Source organism: Euprymna scolopes, chromosome 30 (genome assembly GCF_053919585.1).
Source record: "Euprymna scolopes isolate OS-2025 chromosome 30, ASM5391958v1, whole genome shotgun sequence".
NCBI lineage: Eukaryota > Metazoa > Mollusca > Cephalopoda > Sepiida > Sepiolidae > Euprymna > Euprymna scolopes.
The window spans coordinates 96,650,050-96,666,650 of NC_136511.1; the positions used below are offsets into that span (position 1 = coordinate 96,650,050).

Below are 16,601 nucleotides of genomic sequence, written 5' to 3' on the forward strand. Positions count from 1 at the left end.
TGTGTGTGTGTGTGTGTGTGTGTGTGTGTGTGTGTGTGTGTGTGTGTGTGTGTAATTATCAAGTTCAAATATATTGATAAAATCAATTTATAATCACTATTTTTTACAAAAGTGCTCAATACAATATAAAACTTTATCAATAAATCAAATTCTATAAACTTTAGAACAACCTACACAGATTAACTTGCACTTCAATGTTAATACGCTGCAACAGGACTGTAAAATCAACTAAATATTAACTTATTCCAAATGCATCAAATTGATTGATAAATGTATTTATTTCCAAGACTATCACAGTATCACAGGGGGAGGAGACTTTTTAAGCATTTCATTCATTTTCATTTTCGATGACTAGCAGAAAACACCTCCTTCCTACATACACGCCTCACACTACACACAAAATTTGTTGCCCTTCCCTTTTCACACTATCACACTATTCGAATCTATAGCAAACTAAATCCATAACACAATACATCAACTCCCATCGACTAGACATGGATAGAAAACCGCATATATTTCACTGTTGATTAAATATTTACATATGCAATTATAAAGGAAAAATTTTCAATAGCGCGCGCGCGCACACACACACACACACGCACACACACACACACACACACACACACACAACTTCTAAATTAATTAAATTATAAACAAGTTAAAGGAAACTGTAAAATGTTCATGCTAGATGGTGGGTACATTTCCGTCTGATATCTTCAACACGTTTATTAATTTATGCAGCTTCAATTTACGATTTACCTAAATGAGTTAGTGAACGTTTTGTTGATTTTTCAAGATAATTCTGGAATTTGGGTGACCTAAGTGTTTAACATCATTTGCGTCTATACAACCGTGTTTATTTGACTGTTGTTTTCAAATAACACTCCTCAAACTATTATTTTGCTTGAACAGTATTTTTTGTATCAGAAAGTGATGCTTTATCAATATTACTTAAGACTTTTTCATTGTCATGGCTGATGAAACAAAAGAATGCTATGCCTGTAGATTAAATAAAGGGTTCTGTTCGAAATTCCATATAGATTCCTGCGTTTGACAGAAAGATTCCTGCATTTGACAGAAAGATTCCCGCATTTAGCAGAAAGATTCCTGCGTTTGGCAGAAAGATTCTCGCGTTTGACAGAAAGATTCTCGCGTTTGACAGAAAGATTCCTGCGTTTGACAAGATACACTAGAAGAAGGTTGAATGACACATTAACCAAAACGTCCAAATAATCGAAATAATCCCAAATCATCAATCCTCATAGAAAAAATTCAGAAACATAATTTCAAATGCACAGATTTACTGTATTTTAAGAATGCTTGTTGCTCTTTTTATCATGAAGTTATAGATTTAACAAGTATTGACGATTCTAAAAAGTTAAATTTTCTGGAAAATCAAATGTTTTTTAGATAAAGTTATGCACTGATAGATCAAGCAAAACTCAGATTAATTTTACATAATAAAAGTGGACTTCAGTCAACTTCAGTCATTATGTGTGCAATTTAATTTTATGTGCAAAGAGGACAGGCTTAATCTTATAAATAACTGATAATAATAAAAAAAAGGAAAGAATTTCTTCCACTTTTAATATAGACACAAAAATAATCCCTTATTATAAGTAGTAATAGTATTATTGTCATCATATTACCATCTGTTTTATATGCTTGTATTTGTTAGATGGTTTTTAGAAACTGATTTTCAAACTATCCTATCTCTGACCAGCTCTTTATTTATCCCTCTTTCTCTCAAGTACATTTTATCTCATGTTTACAACGGCCTTTCCCTGCCAATTGATTCGGCACCTGAACTGTTCTACAGTTACTCAATAACTCTCATCCATTCTTTCAATGTGGCCATACCATCAAAGTCTCCTGTTCTGCATACATCTCCTTATATTCACCACATTTCATCTTCCTTTAAAGTCATCAGAACTAATCTTGTCTTTAAAACTCACATTATACATCCATCTTATAATGCACATATTTTTTCTCTTCATGCAATGCACATCCTCAACCCTCACTGGCTAGGTTTCATAACCATACATCATCACTCTACATACTCATGGCTGATAGACTCTCCTCTTTGTCAACAATGGTCATGCTTTGCTAATTAGTAAAGTCAGAAGACCCTGAACTTACACCATCCATTCCTAATTCTTGCAATCATACCTGCTCCACCCTATGCATCAATGGAATCACCACAGTAACTAAACTTTTCGAAAATTTCTGTTTGTATTTTTATCTATATATATAAAAGCGAAAATGTATGTATGTATGTACGTGTGTATGTTTGTGTGTCTGCTAAAAACTTTCGAAAGACAGAACAAAAATTCACAAATTTGGACTCATATGAAAGCCTCATCCTTCGCCCAACAAATATCGAAAAATTGGCCAAAAACGTTAATTTTTTCACCCTGAAATCAGCACTTTTCTACAGGGGGGTAGCAAAAACCGTCCTCTCATGACGAATTCGTTTCTACGCATGCATCATACGACATCGTAACCTGATTTAGTTTAAAGATTAAAAAAAATGAGCTAATTTTGTGTACGTCGTGTTAGGTCAGCGCTGGGTCATTATCTAAAGGTTTTGGGTTCGAATCGTGGTGTGAGATGTCTTTTTTCTTTTTTTTTTTTTCGATTTTTTAAATTTTAATATTGAAACAGGTTTATTTAAGCCATTTTTCACGTGTTTTTTTCTTTTTTTTATTTTTCAGATTTTTTAAATAAGTTTTAATGTTCGTTTTTCTTTTTTGTTTTTTCAATTTTTACATTTACCATCGTTCGTTTGCCTTACGTTAGTTTTTTTTGTTTTTAATTTTTATTTAATATTTAAAAATATTTACTTCGCTTATTCTTATGTTTTGATTACCCCCCCCCCCTCACCGCCCAGGTGCCCCCCCCCCGCTTTATTTTTCAGATTTAAAAAAAAAGTTTTAACGTTCGTTTTTCTGTTTTCTTTTTTTGTTTTTTTTACTTCGCTTATTCTTATGTTTTGATTAATACCCCCCCACCCCGCCCCAGAACACACACCTCCAAACACTCGGGCAATGCCGAGTACTCCCCGCTAGTCTATTATATAAAAGGGAAAATATGTGTTTTTGTTTGTATGTCTGCCAAAAACTTTTGACAGACACATCGGACCCTGACAAAATTGTTATCGTTAGAATAAAAAATATCAAAAAATTGGCCAAAAAGATTAATTCTGTGCTGGTTAACTGGGCTGTTTTTTGCAAAGGAGGAGTCAGTTTTTGTGTCAACATTTTTGCAAGTCATTCATGTCTACCAATCTCAACATACGTTTATAAAACTTCATTTCGAAGGCTTGTGACGTCATAAGTTGCTATGGCCGAGAGAATTAGTGCCTTAGCTTTTTTCACCTACTTTTTCTCTTTCGCGTTACAGGTTTGAGCCTGCCTGCCAACTGACTAACTTTCTTCTTTTGTTTTTCTGCAATCGCACGGGCACTCGCTCCTATTTTGATTGAAACAAAAGTTTTTCTGATTTATTTTTATGGTGAGGTGGCGGTGCAGGTTGTCACCTACTTCTTCTTTTCTGGGGAGGGTTGCTTAATATCCTTAGTATAGCAGGTCCGTCCAAACCAAATTTCATGTCCCCCCCCCGGGCAACGCCGGGTATCCATGCTAGTATGTAATAATTCATCAACAATTTTGTCCAGTTGCCAGAGAAAGCAAGAAAAGGAGTGATAGAGAGACAGATAGGATGAGAGAAAGTATAGGGGGAATAAATAGAAAAGGGGACAGAGAAATCTTGAGCGTGGGGAGAGGGAGAAAAGTTTTAAAATAAAGATGTTAAACCCACTTTTTAACTCTTCTTTTTTTATTGTCACCGGGTCGCCTTAAAAATCAAATATTCATATCAAAATAGATTTAAAGATTAAAAACGTGATTAATAGTAAAGAAACGACGAATCGAATGGCTCTGCTATTGTATAAAAGGAACTTTGTCTACGTGTGTGTCTGTGAGTTCATTCCCTATGGACGAAAACAGCTTGGCCGATTTTTATGAAACGTCATACGAAAATACTTGATGTGTCTGACAGTGTTTTTAAATAGGTTTTGTATCAGAATAAGTATTGGTAATCGAAATAATCGATTGATAATTGAAATAATCGATTGATAATTGAAATAATCGATTGATAATTGAAATAATCCAATAAAAAGAAGGAACAGACGATTTTGATCAAAGTTAACATCTTACACACTTAACATTTACAACTGCATTTAAGAAGTTTTATTACCACACAAGCTGAAAGGCCTGACATATAAAATCAACAGTAAGACTTTTGATATGACAGGGATGCCTTCAAAATTAATGTTTCTGTTTAAAGCATAATTGCACCATGATACTTGAATTTTGCATTTTAAACTTAAATTCAAGCCATTGTCACAGTACAAGCAGTAAGGTTCTTTAGTATGACAGGTGTGTGTTCACAGTACAAGCAGTAAGGTTCTTTAGTATGATAGGTGTGTGTTCAAAATGAATGTTTCTGTTTAGAGCAAAATTGAAGCAGGATACTTGACTTTTGCATTTTAAACTTAAATTGAAGCCATTATATATAAAAATAATTTTATAAAATCAACAGTAGGTTCTCTACAGTGCAATGTAGACTACAATGTATTATGGACTAAGTAACTGCGGGAAGACATGTGAAACTTCCTCCACCGTAATGAGTTCCATATTGGAGCATGCAATCAAATCGATTTGATTGAAAAAGTGGTCGATTTCACCGATTTTGATGATAATAAAATATAGGAGTGTGAAACATTCGTTGATTATCATTCAATCCCAGGCAACGTCAGATCTCCCTAAATATAAGTTTTATTTTTGTTGTATTTGTAACCTTTTTTCAGCCACCTGCAATAAAACGTAATAAATTATACTCTTATGCAGAGAGTTTATTGCGGTCAAAGTGTTGAAAAACTGTCATTCTAAAAATAATGCGTATGAACAATGAAATGTTTACATTAAAAAAGCAAACAAAAATAAAATGAAGTTTCCAGTGCGACACAGCTGGTTCTTTATCTTTTTCTTTATCTTTTTCTTTATCTTTTTCTATCATTCTTTGACCTTTTTTTAATCATATTCGTTCAATAATAATCACGACACAGTTTATTCGCATAAAAAATAGGAAGAAAAATGCAAAACAAATACAACTTTAGTTTGAAGAAAAACAATTTTTTTACCTTAATTATCTTTCTATTTTAAAGTTAAAAACAATTTTTCAATCTATTTTTATAGTAAAATCATTTCTAATGCAAATCTATTATTAAAAAAGAAACCCTTTATTATTAAATGAAGTAAAAAAAATGGAAGAACAAAATATAAGTTTCAAAAAAGTGTTTGCTTTCAAGAAAAGTATCAGCTATTTGTTTCTATTATCAATTGCTTTTAAAAGAATAATTAACATTTCTAGAATAAAATTACTGTTATCACATTTTTATTGTAAACAATCATTTACGGCTTAAATCTATAATAATTTATTTGCAATAAACATTTATAATGCATTTGTAATACATTTTAATAGAAATCGTTTTTATTTCGGTAACACAATTTGTAGAATCTATATATTATATTTCTGTTTGTCTGTCTGTTTGTCTGTTCCACTTTTTCTTGAAAACTTTTTGAAAGTTTATATGAACTGAAATTTTGTATGGATAAGTGTAGCAAACTAAGTATTATGGTATCTATTCAATTCTTAGTTAATAGAGATTAATAGATTTTGAACAAAAAATATTTTAACAAAATCATAAAAAATCAAAATAAAAACAAATCAGATTCATAGATTTTTTAGATGCGGATTAGTTATTCATATTATTTTTTAGATGCGGATTAGTTATTCCTATTATTTTTTAGATGCGGATTAGTTATTCATATTATTTTTTAGATGCGGATTAGTTATTCATATTATTTTTTAGATGCGGATTAGTTATTCCTATTATTTTTTAGATGCGGATTAGTTATTCATATTATTTTTTAGATGCGGATTAGTTATTCCTATTATTTTTTAGATGCGGATTAGTTATTCATATTATTTTTTAGATGCGGATTAGTTATTCATATTATTTTTTAGATGCGGATTAGTTATTCATATTATTTTTTAGATGCGGATTAGTTATTCATATTATTTTTTAGATGCGGATTAGTTATTCATATTATTTTTTAGATGCGGATTAGTTATTCATATTATTTTTTAGATGCGGATTAGTTATTCATATTATTTTTTAGATGCGGATTAGTTATTCATATTATTTTTTAGATGCGGATTAGTTATTCATATTATTTTTTAGATGCGGATTAGTTATTCATATTATTTTTTAGATGCGGATTAGTTATTCATATTATTTTTTAGATGCGGATTAGTTATTCATATTATTTTTTAGATGCGGATTAGTTATTCATATTATTTTTTAGATGCGGATTAGTTATTCATATTATTTTTTAGATGCGGATTAGTTATTCATATTATTTTTTAGATGCGGATTAGTTATTCATATTATTTCGATTCTTCAGACTACTGTTCTCACCTGTTGTATCATTTTCACAACATTTCGATCGATGTAACTTTCGATTTTCTTTGGGGGTATCTTGCCGAACTTGGGAATGTTTCTGTCGAACTTGGAATCTATACAGAATTTCAAACGGAACCCTTTATTTACTTCATGGAGGTAGCATGCTCTCGTTCCGTCAGCCATGATTGGATAGTGGTCTTAAGTAAGTTACAATTGTATTTTTGGTCACAGTGCCACGGATCTTTGCAGTCTGTTCTAGTACGAGTCTTATTTTATTTCTAGTTGTAAATACCACAATTAATTACTAATTATTATTAGTATATATATTACTGTGTGTATGTTGTTGTTGTTGTTGTTATAATAATAATGATAATAATAATAATAATAATATATACCATGTAAATTAATAAAATTATTATATTTATAACAAATAAATGAGAATAAAAAATATCTGGGGTTTATTTTTTACTCTTTTGAAATCAAGAACATTTTATCTGGTCTTACGGTCTTCTCTTCCAAAATGGAAGTATTTTTGTTGAAAGAAGACCAGTTTTATATCAAAATATATTTAAATTATTGACTTGTAGAAATATAGCTGTCAATGATAAAAAGACTGGCTGTAATTTAGATATTAGAGAAGCATATCCTTATGTAGTGTCGTTTATATGTTTTCATATTTTTAAAGAATATTTTTTGTATTTTTATAAATACTAGTATTTAATCAGCCAAACATGTCCAGAATAAATCTTTTATAAAATTATTGAATCCAGCGATTTTGTAAAATTTGGAAAATAATAAGAACCAGAAGTTGAGCTTTTTTTTTATATATTTCCCAATTAACAAAACACAACAACAATATTGTCATAAAATAGACGTTGATTCTTCTGAAAATAAAAAATAAAATCCTTACACATATGAACCTAAGCAGTTTACATTTCCATGGCGAAAGAGAACATGAGTATTATGGACCCTCCTGGATTCGGTACTCGACCTAGTATGAGCCTTTATTGTTTATATATATATATATATATATATATATATATATATATATATATATATATATATATATAAAATTTTTATATTTATTATTGGCACTGGAAACCATTTTCTTATGTTTGGGGCTAGCACGCAATTTCTTTTTTAATAATGATTCAAATAATTCCAAGTTTTATGTTGATATTCCATACGTATTATCCTTTATTTTTATTTTTGTTTTGTTTTTAACAGATCCCTGAACGAAAACGACATTGACAAACCATTTCATGGACTCTTTTGGGGGGGAAAAAGTACTATGATCTTTAGATACAATGAAAAAAATGACATCTTTTGCAAAATTAACATTGCTGGTTCGTATTATATTTTTATTTTATTTTTTACATTTTGAATCGAATTAACTGCTTAGCATGATGCATGAGTATAATTTATTAAACAGTGAATACTTTTGCGTCACATGTGCTCATCTGGTTTGTTTGGGTTGTAATAATCACAAAAAAAAACTTTTTTTTTAAACTCCTGTTCATCCAAACAAGGCATATTTCCACTTAAAAGGCTTGCTATTTAGAACCTTGTTTTCAGTGGAACTATGTAAGGAGATAAGCAAGGTGTCAGTTTGCATTACATTTTAACTTCTGCATATCAATACAGTCAGGAAAGCAGGAAGTAGGGAGGTAATTCTAAAATCTTGCAGTCCGAGAAAAGAAGCTATTAGAAGGCTTTCCAGCACTTAGGGATCTCTACAGAATCAGCTGATCCTGCTAGTATATATATATATATATATATATATATATATATATATATATATATATATATATATATATATATATATATATATATATACTAGCAGGATCAACAAACTTTTTTCAATTAAGCTGATGATGACTGTTGACATACTGCTTTTCTCTTCTTTTTATTGCCTGATCCCATTTGACTGGAGATCGACTTCTCTTTGGGCTACTGCAATGTCCGGAAAAAAACAATTTTCATTATTTCAGCCGTTTTGAAAGCTTTCCAATCAGATTATATGCATCGTCACGCTGGACTTATTTTGGAATCCATTCTCTCTAAAGAACTATTTTCACATTTCAGATCAACTTGAGAGAATTTTCATGCAAGTTGAAATATCATGCGCAATTTGTTTTTATATTTTTTTTTACATATCCAACATTTTTTCACTTCTTTTCTTGACAATTTATAACTACAATAAATTGCAGTTTCACTTAATGCCATAACTAGCAAATTCTAGCAGTGTTACAAATATAATTTGCTGATATCTTTATGTCCTCTGATGAGAAGAATAACAAGAATAGCGATCTTTGAAACTCCGTGGAATAAGGACTTTGTAAATTGTTTTTTGGAGTATTCAGTCAAACAATAAATTTTGATTGTAAATTTCAACTTACAGTTTTAATTTTCTTTCTCTTATAATAAACTCTACTCTATTGCATATTGAGCATTTTTATTCGGTTGGGATTAAATTATCTATATATAAATACTGTTATTTGTTATGTTATTACTGTTATATATATATATATATATATATATATATATATATATGCGTTTTATTTTTATTACCGTTTTTTTCTGTTCAGTTACATTTTTGTTTCAGCTACGCAACTGTTTTTTTGGCCATTATGTAGCCTCCTCAGACTTTATAGAAAAGTTCGTTTATGATGGAGAACTTTTCTGTAATGTCTGAGGAGGCTACATAACAGCCAAAAAAACAGTCGCGTAGCTGAAACAAAAATGTAACTGAACAGAAAAAAAACGGTAATAAAAATAAAACGCATATTTGCTCTACAACAGTATTGAGCACTTTCTTCAGTATTTACCATTTCTACTAACTATATATATATATATATATATATATATATATATATATATATATATATATATATATATATACATTTACCTGTCCTGTCGTTTTTAAAAGATGCAATTGCCCGATTGTCAAAGACAAGATGCGAGCAAGCTAGCAAGGTCCACAGAGTTTTATAATTATATATACTTCTTCAAGTACACATTTTAGTTGATTACAAAAATGTTAGCACCTTTTCTGGTTTATGTAATAGTTATCATATCAGCAGTTCAGTCAGTTTGTGTGGCCTACTTACAAACAAAAGTTGGGAGTTCGAATCTCACTTGGGGCAGAAGTATTTAGTACTGATGCAGCTTTTGAACCAGACAAAACCGACTTCTCATTTGACATTTTCCAACTATTCATGTAAATAGCCAGAAGATGCTGAAACTCTTATCAAATTAGAAGGTGATAAACATAGGCAACAAGTTAAAGTGTAATTCATCAAAAATTGGTAGTTGTCAAGAATTTCCAAAGAGTAATCTATATTTTTTGAATGTCCAGGAAAGGCTTTTTTCACAGGGGTTCTCCGGGGGGGGGGGTCTACTACGTTTTAAAACTTTTTATATACTCCCTAGATTATAATATGTACGATTTGCAAAGGGATGTAATCTCCAGATTTATTTTGATTGACTTTTATAAAATTCTCGCTATTCCATCCTCTCGTGTGTTTGTTCGGTTTTTTCCTATAAAAGCGAAACTAAATCGAAAGCGAAGGCAGCTTCCCAGCCTTTTATGCTGGGACGTCCAGAAAGCAATTAGCTTTGATCAATGTGGGGAAAATCCCTGGACACTCCCTTTTTGTGGGGAGTTGGTTTTCCCCAACATCGTGGGAGAAACAAATAAATGATATGGCAGAAAGCTTAACTGGCCTCCAGCCAACTTTCGTTTCTGCAAGTCAACTTTTTCATTCATATGACTAAATTTCAACGCTTTACACTTCCTATGGCTTCGTAGCGTTGCGGGAAATTTTTCTTTCACTTTATTTTCCGCCTTTGGGTTCGTCACCGGTTCAAAACATTTTCTATTTTTATTTTACACCTCCAAACACCTGGGCAATGCTGGGTATCCCTGCTAGTCTATTATATAAAAGGTAAAATGTGTGTGTGTTTGTATGTCTGATAAAAACTTTCAACAGATGCGTCAGAATCTGGCTAGACCGGTATTGTTTTCAACCACGATCCTTCGGACGACAAATATAAAAAAATTGGCCAAAAATTCCTTCACCCTCAGCTGAGGTCGGTTTTTGCGTCGTCATTTTTGCAAGTCATCATATCAGTTGGATTGACTATGCTTAATTTCAACGTTTGGTATTTCCAGATGGGCGATGGTGACATCGGCTAAAATGTTACACTTTTTTTTAACCTTTTTTTTCTCCTTTGAATTACAGGTTTGAGCCTGCCTGCTACCACTTTTTTTTTTTAAAAACTTCTGCCTACTGTTGTTTTGTCCCCCCCCCTCGTTACTGCTACTAAAAACCCAGCCCCCCGACTAGTTTAAAGATAAAAGAAACTACAAAAAAGCAAACAGTCAACAAATAACTGTTACTAAAGGCAATAAAAGTGGGTTAGGTTAAAAAAGAAAAGGTTCGCTTTTTGTCTGCTTAAAACGTTGGACCAGTATGAAAATAATTCAACCTTCCTGTGAAAAAAAAAAAAAAAAAAATTGCATTAATTTTTTAGTCCAAAAATGAATTTTCATCCAAATAAACATACAGTGAATGTTTTTCTCGCTTTAAATGTTGTTTTTTTTTTTGTTTCATTATTTTTTTGTTTCATTATTTTTTGTCTCATTATTTTTTTGTTTCATTAATTTTTTTGTTTCATTATTTTTTGCTTCATTATTTTTTGTCTCATTATTTTTTGTTTCATTAATTTTTTGTTTCTTTATTTTTTGCTTCATTATTTTTTGTCTCATTATTTTTTTGTTTCATTAATTTTTTTGTTTCATTATTTTTTTGTTTTATTATTTATTTTTGTTTTATTATTTATTTTTGTTTCATTATTTTTTTGTTTCATTATTTTTTGTTTCATTATTTTTTTGTTTCATTATGTTTTTGTTTCATTATTTTTTGTTTCATTATTTTTTTGTTTCATTGTTTTTTGTTTCATTATTTTTTGTTTCATTGTTTTTTTGTTTCATTAATTTTTTGTTTCATTATTTTTGTTTCATTATTTTTTTGTTTCATTACTTTTTTGTTTCATTATGTTTTTATTTCATTATTATTTTTGTTTCATTATTTTTTTGTTTCATTATTACTTTTTTGTTTCATTATTTTTTGTTTCATTATTTTTTCTTTCATTATTTTTTTGTTTCATTATTTTTTGTTTCATTATTTTTTTGTTTCATTATTTTGTTTCATTATTTTTTGTTTCATTGGTTTTTGTTTCATTATTTTTTGTTTCATTGGTTTTTTGTTTCATTAATTTTTTGTTTCATTATTTTTTGTTTCATTATTTTTTTGTTTCATTACTTTTTTTGTTTCATTATGTTTTTATTTCATTATTTTTTTTGTTTCATTATTTTTTTTTTCATTATTTGTTTTCCTAACTTTAATGTTGGTTTCTTTTCATTCAGCTTTTTTTCAGTTGTCTACATAATTCTGCAAAAGTCGATTTTTCTGATGCCAAAGCTGTAGCAGTACCAAGTATTTCTACTTTTGGCTCCAAGCGAACTTATTTCTTATTACAATATCAGATTGTGTAGTTTGGCTTTGCTTTTGGGTCAGCACTCATGCTTGTGTAGGTAAGAATATTATTAAATAAAAATATTAATTATTCTAGAGGGTTGGGTACAAAGAGAAAAAGAAAACCTGTACAGGATTCGAACTTTCACCTGTGAAAGGGGACCTCCTTTAGTTGGAGTTGGTTTTGCCACTTGCTCAATGAGACTATAATAAATAAGAGGTTGATTTTTTACAAATAACTCAAATTTCTTACTTTATGTCCATTTATGTATATTTATTCATATTATTGAACCATTTATCGTCAAAGTATATGTATGTTAAAAAAATTTTTGATTTTACTTCAGTGTAAAGTTTCAGAAATTAAGGGCTACCTTTCTGAGGTTAATATTTGACCTTTGTATGAAATACATAAATGTCTGAGTTTCAAATTGAAGTTTTCCTTTACCTTTCCTTTAATGCTATATTAATGAAGCAGTGAAAAACATCAGTTTTCCTCTTCCCAATTGACCATTTAACTATGTTATAGTATATCTTTTTTGTGCTTTCTTGGCCTTACCAGATTCCAGGACAATAATCAAGCCTAATGCTCTTACTACATGTAACATCACTTTTGTATTTCTCATATAAGTTAGTGTGTAGCCATGCTTAGGGATTTCAGTTGAACTTCGAATACTATATAATTTTGAACATTTAGCCAGGGTTTACTTGTAAGTAAAAATATCCTTATGTCAGGTATTGATAAACCCCTGTACAAATAGACAATACACACTCAAAGTAGGCATTCAAATTCTCCAATAGTGATTCAAAATGTGTATGTTTATAAAGAAAAAAAAAACATAAAAGAGAAAAAAAATGATTGCATTTTTTGAATGAGTAGTTTTCATTATTTGATTTGTTTTTCTTTGGATTTTTGTCTTCATCAACGTTGACTTTTATATTTTTACAATGTTTCAGCCAACGTTCTGTTTCGACTTTCTTTAAGTTTATTGATCATTTATGGTGATTCATGGTAGCTTTATGCATGTGATCACTTGTATCATGCGATGCATGGCTGTTCATGAATTTAAAAACAAATATGAAAACCATCATTAGATTCAGCACATCACTCAATTTACTAAAACAACTTTTACACAAAATTTGATTTCATTCAGCAACATAGTCTCGTTCAAAGTTGATACACAGATCACAATGTTTCTTTTTAAAAATTGCCTTTTTTATGGAACGATTTGCCTTATGCCTTAAAACACACTTCATTTTCTGATATCGTTGGAGCCAAATCTCTATCCTTGAAATCTGCAACCAGCCAGTAGTTGCTGGGGAGAGGGGGCCGAATCTGGAGAATAGGGTGGATGTGGAAACAAGTTGAAATGCGATTCATATACTTTTGTGATCATAGAGATTGCTTTGTGACATGGAGTCCAAATAATACTTATTAAGTGATTGCTTTGTTTGAAGAGTATTTTTCTTAATAGAAAATAATTTATCACCGAAGAAATTCAGATTTTTCTATGAAATGTGTAGAAGGCGGTACAATGCAGAGGTAACGGAAAGACACAAGATGAAGCAGGTGAGAAAGTTTTATTAATACAACTTACAAATACATGTATACATATTCATATATTTCATATACACATTCCAGCTGACTACAATATGGTTGTCTTCAAGTCTAACGTAAACAAGTTCTTGATTAGCCGTTCCACTTGTTAACAAATTTACCAAATTTCCATTTACTAACGATTACTATATTGTCCAATTTCTACTATACACTGTTTAACCCTTATCCTCGAGTGACCTCTTGGCCTTGATAAGTGGTGATGCCTATGTAAAAAAAAAAAATATTTATATTTGCACCATGATCACCTGGGAAAGTCGGTCTGATGGTATATCCGTGTTATATAATATTTCGAGAAAGATCTCTTTGTCAGATATTTATTTGACTTTGGTTCAAATGCACTGCCTCTGCATTGTACCGCCTTCTACACATTTCATTTAACTATATACTATACAATGCTTCAAGCAAACTACATCCACCTCTTATCAGATTTTTCTATTTTGCATGTAATTTGTAAACTAATGGATGGAAAAACACTTTTCCTTCTTCCTTTGTGGTCATTTTGTAGTAATTTCTCCCTTCAAACATATCAAAAATACTAAATAATATTTGCTATTGAGGGTTCTTCTGTTATCAAGGTAAGCAATGAACAAAATACCTTGCACATCCCAAAATATGTACCTGCTTCTATTTGTGTCTTTGGTCAATTTGGATGGCTTTTACCTGCTGTTGTCCATTCAGCTATTGATTTGATTCCGGAATGAAATGGTGGTTCAATGTTTCATCCATTATCACACACTGATGCAAAAACGCTTTATTGTTGCGTTGAAATAGTTGAAATAGTTGAAATAGTTACAAAGGACACTGAATTGTTATTGATTTTGATCAGTTGAGCAAACATTGCAACTTTGGACACAACTTTATCACTGAGAAATGTTTGTGCTAAAATACTTCTGATATCTTCAAGCTCTGCATTCTCAACTTTAATTTACGGTAATAGAAGATGAGTTTTTTGTTTGTGTGTAATTTCATTCACCCTAAAGAAAGCACACAGCCATCGAGACGTAAGGGGTTACTATGAATTAGAAGCCAGATTTATAGGGGCATCCTAAGTGAGGAGTTGTGCAGCAAGATTTTTGTTCACATTGTGTTGATACAGTCAGGGAAACAGGAAGCAGGGAGAGAATTTCATCTGTGGACCTATAGTGAATGGGTGGGATTTACCTGATTGTCAGGTTGGTCAGGAGCATTTACATCAAAGAGGGTATTCATGTAACAAATTTGTTGGTGCGCATTCCATTAGAGGTACTTGTAAGACAATCACAGGAATGCAACATGAAACGGAGGCTAGATTTCTAAGAGGAAGAGACTAGTAGTTGATGCACCACCCCAAATGTGACGACAATACTTTGTGCATAGGTGAATGGGAGACTTGAAGGTCTTCTGAGACAACTGCTGAATTTAGGTGGCTTGAACATTCAGCATCATTAGTGTCTGGACATGTTTAAAGCCATTTTTTAATCAAGCACAATTCAAATAATATTTACCAAGTGATTGCTTTGTATGATCAGTATTTTTCTCAGCAGAAAGCAATTCACCAACACTGGAAATTCAATTTTTTCTATTTTTTTAAATCTAATTTGTAAACTAATAAATTGATTGGGCACAAATTTTGAAAATGCTGTTTAAAGGTTAGTACTTCATAAAATAATATGGATTTTTTATTAGTGCCGTCTTCTATGTGCAGGCTTGGTACTTGTTGAATGATGCATGCATGCGTGTGCACACGCACACACACATACACACACACACACGTTTGTGTAGTTTTCTTATAATGGGAATTTAATCTGGTATAGTGAGGGAAGTTCTATGTAAACGTGGCTTCCCTATAGGATTTAAGTTAATTCCCTCTAACAGACCCCGTTCATTATTATTATTTCATTTGCCTACATAAAATAGTTGCCCCGCCCTCCAATATATTATTGGTTGTATGTTCCAAGTAAATTCTATTTTATAAAAATAAGTGTCATCCGATTTGTGTGTTCTTATTAAGGGTAAGAGGGAAGAATATTACTTCACGGTGGTTTTTAATTAAAAAAAAAAAAAAGAAAGATAAAGACCCACTTTTTCAGTTGTTCTCGATTTTCTCTGTCGCTGACAGTTCAGTTTTAAATAACATTTTTATATTTAAAATATAACACGCAGTGAATGAACACATCTTGGACGGTCTCACATTCATTGGTCGATCTATTATATTTATTAACTTTGAAATAGCATTTTCTATAATCTAGCAGACTTTAGTTTGGGGGAAAAAAACCTTTATAGATGTGTCTGCATTTTTGTACCAAGTTCTGTCCTGGAGATGCAGCTTTCTTATTAAGCTGAAACCTGTACAATTAACCTAGGAAGTTAGAAATAGGAATGCCCGGGATATAAGAAAGATGGGGGAAAGCTTGAAGACCCTATATACATGTCTGCCACAAAGTAAAACGTAACCCATAAGCTTTAAGAAAATCCACAATCCTTTCTGCAATACAGCCATATTTGGTATAAATAAACTTCACTCTGTGCTTTACTTGCCCACCAAATTTCACTGATAAATGTTCAACAATCTTTTTTTGATCGCTGTTGACACACTCTTGACAATGCCCTTATTTTGTCTCTGATGGTTATCTTTGGTTGAGGAATATGCGGAAGATTGTTTTGATGGACATTATCTTTGAAATAACCCCACAAACAAAAAAATCTAGAAGTGAAGGCTTGGTGAGTGTGAAGCTCGTTAATGATTACATCTCCTACTGATGAGATGATCACCACAGTGTCCCTGCATATTATTAAACGGTGATAAAGGAAAGACTTAGATATTCATGTCTAAAACTTGGTGGGCAAGTCAGACGTACTGAAGTTCATTTGTGCCATATATGGTTGGAGTTTAGAAGGTATTGTGAATTATAATAACAATCCCATGTGGCTGGCATTT

The 16,601-nt window shown here is 31.0% G+C and overlaps 1 protein-coding gene across 6 annotated transcripts in view; it reads left to right on the forward strand.

Annotated features, from left to right (window-relative positions):
• The window catches only part of LOC145254896 (zinc finger MIZ domain-containing protein 1-like), a 1,089,917-nt gene that overhangs the window by 516,907 nt on the left and 556,409 nt on the right, over window positions 1-16,601 (forward strand). For 3 of the 6 annotated variants that reach the window (XM_080113820.1, XM_080113819.1, XM_080113823.1), the window contains one exon: window positions 7,757-7,875. The exons of 2 other annotated variants lie outside the window; for them this stretch is intronic. The gene's annotated coding sequence lies outside the window, so the exon portion shown is untranslated. Of the gene's footprint in view, window positions 1-7,756; window positions 7,876-11,960; window positions 12,129-16,601 lie in introns of those variants that run through there. One more of the 6 variants, XM_080113825.1, reaches the window with a different exon arrangement.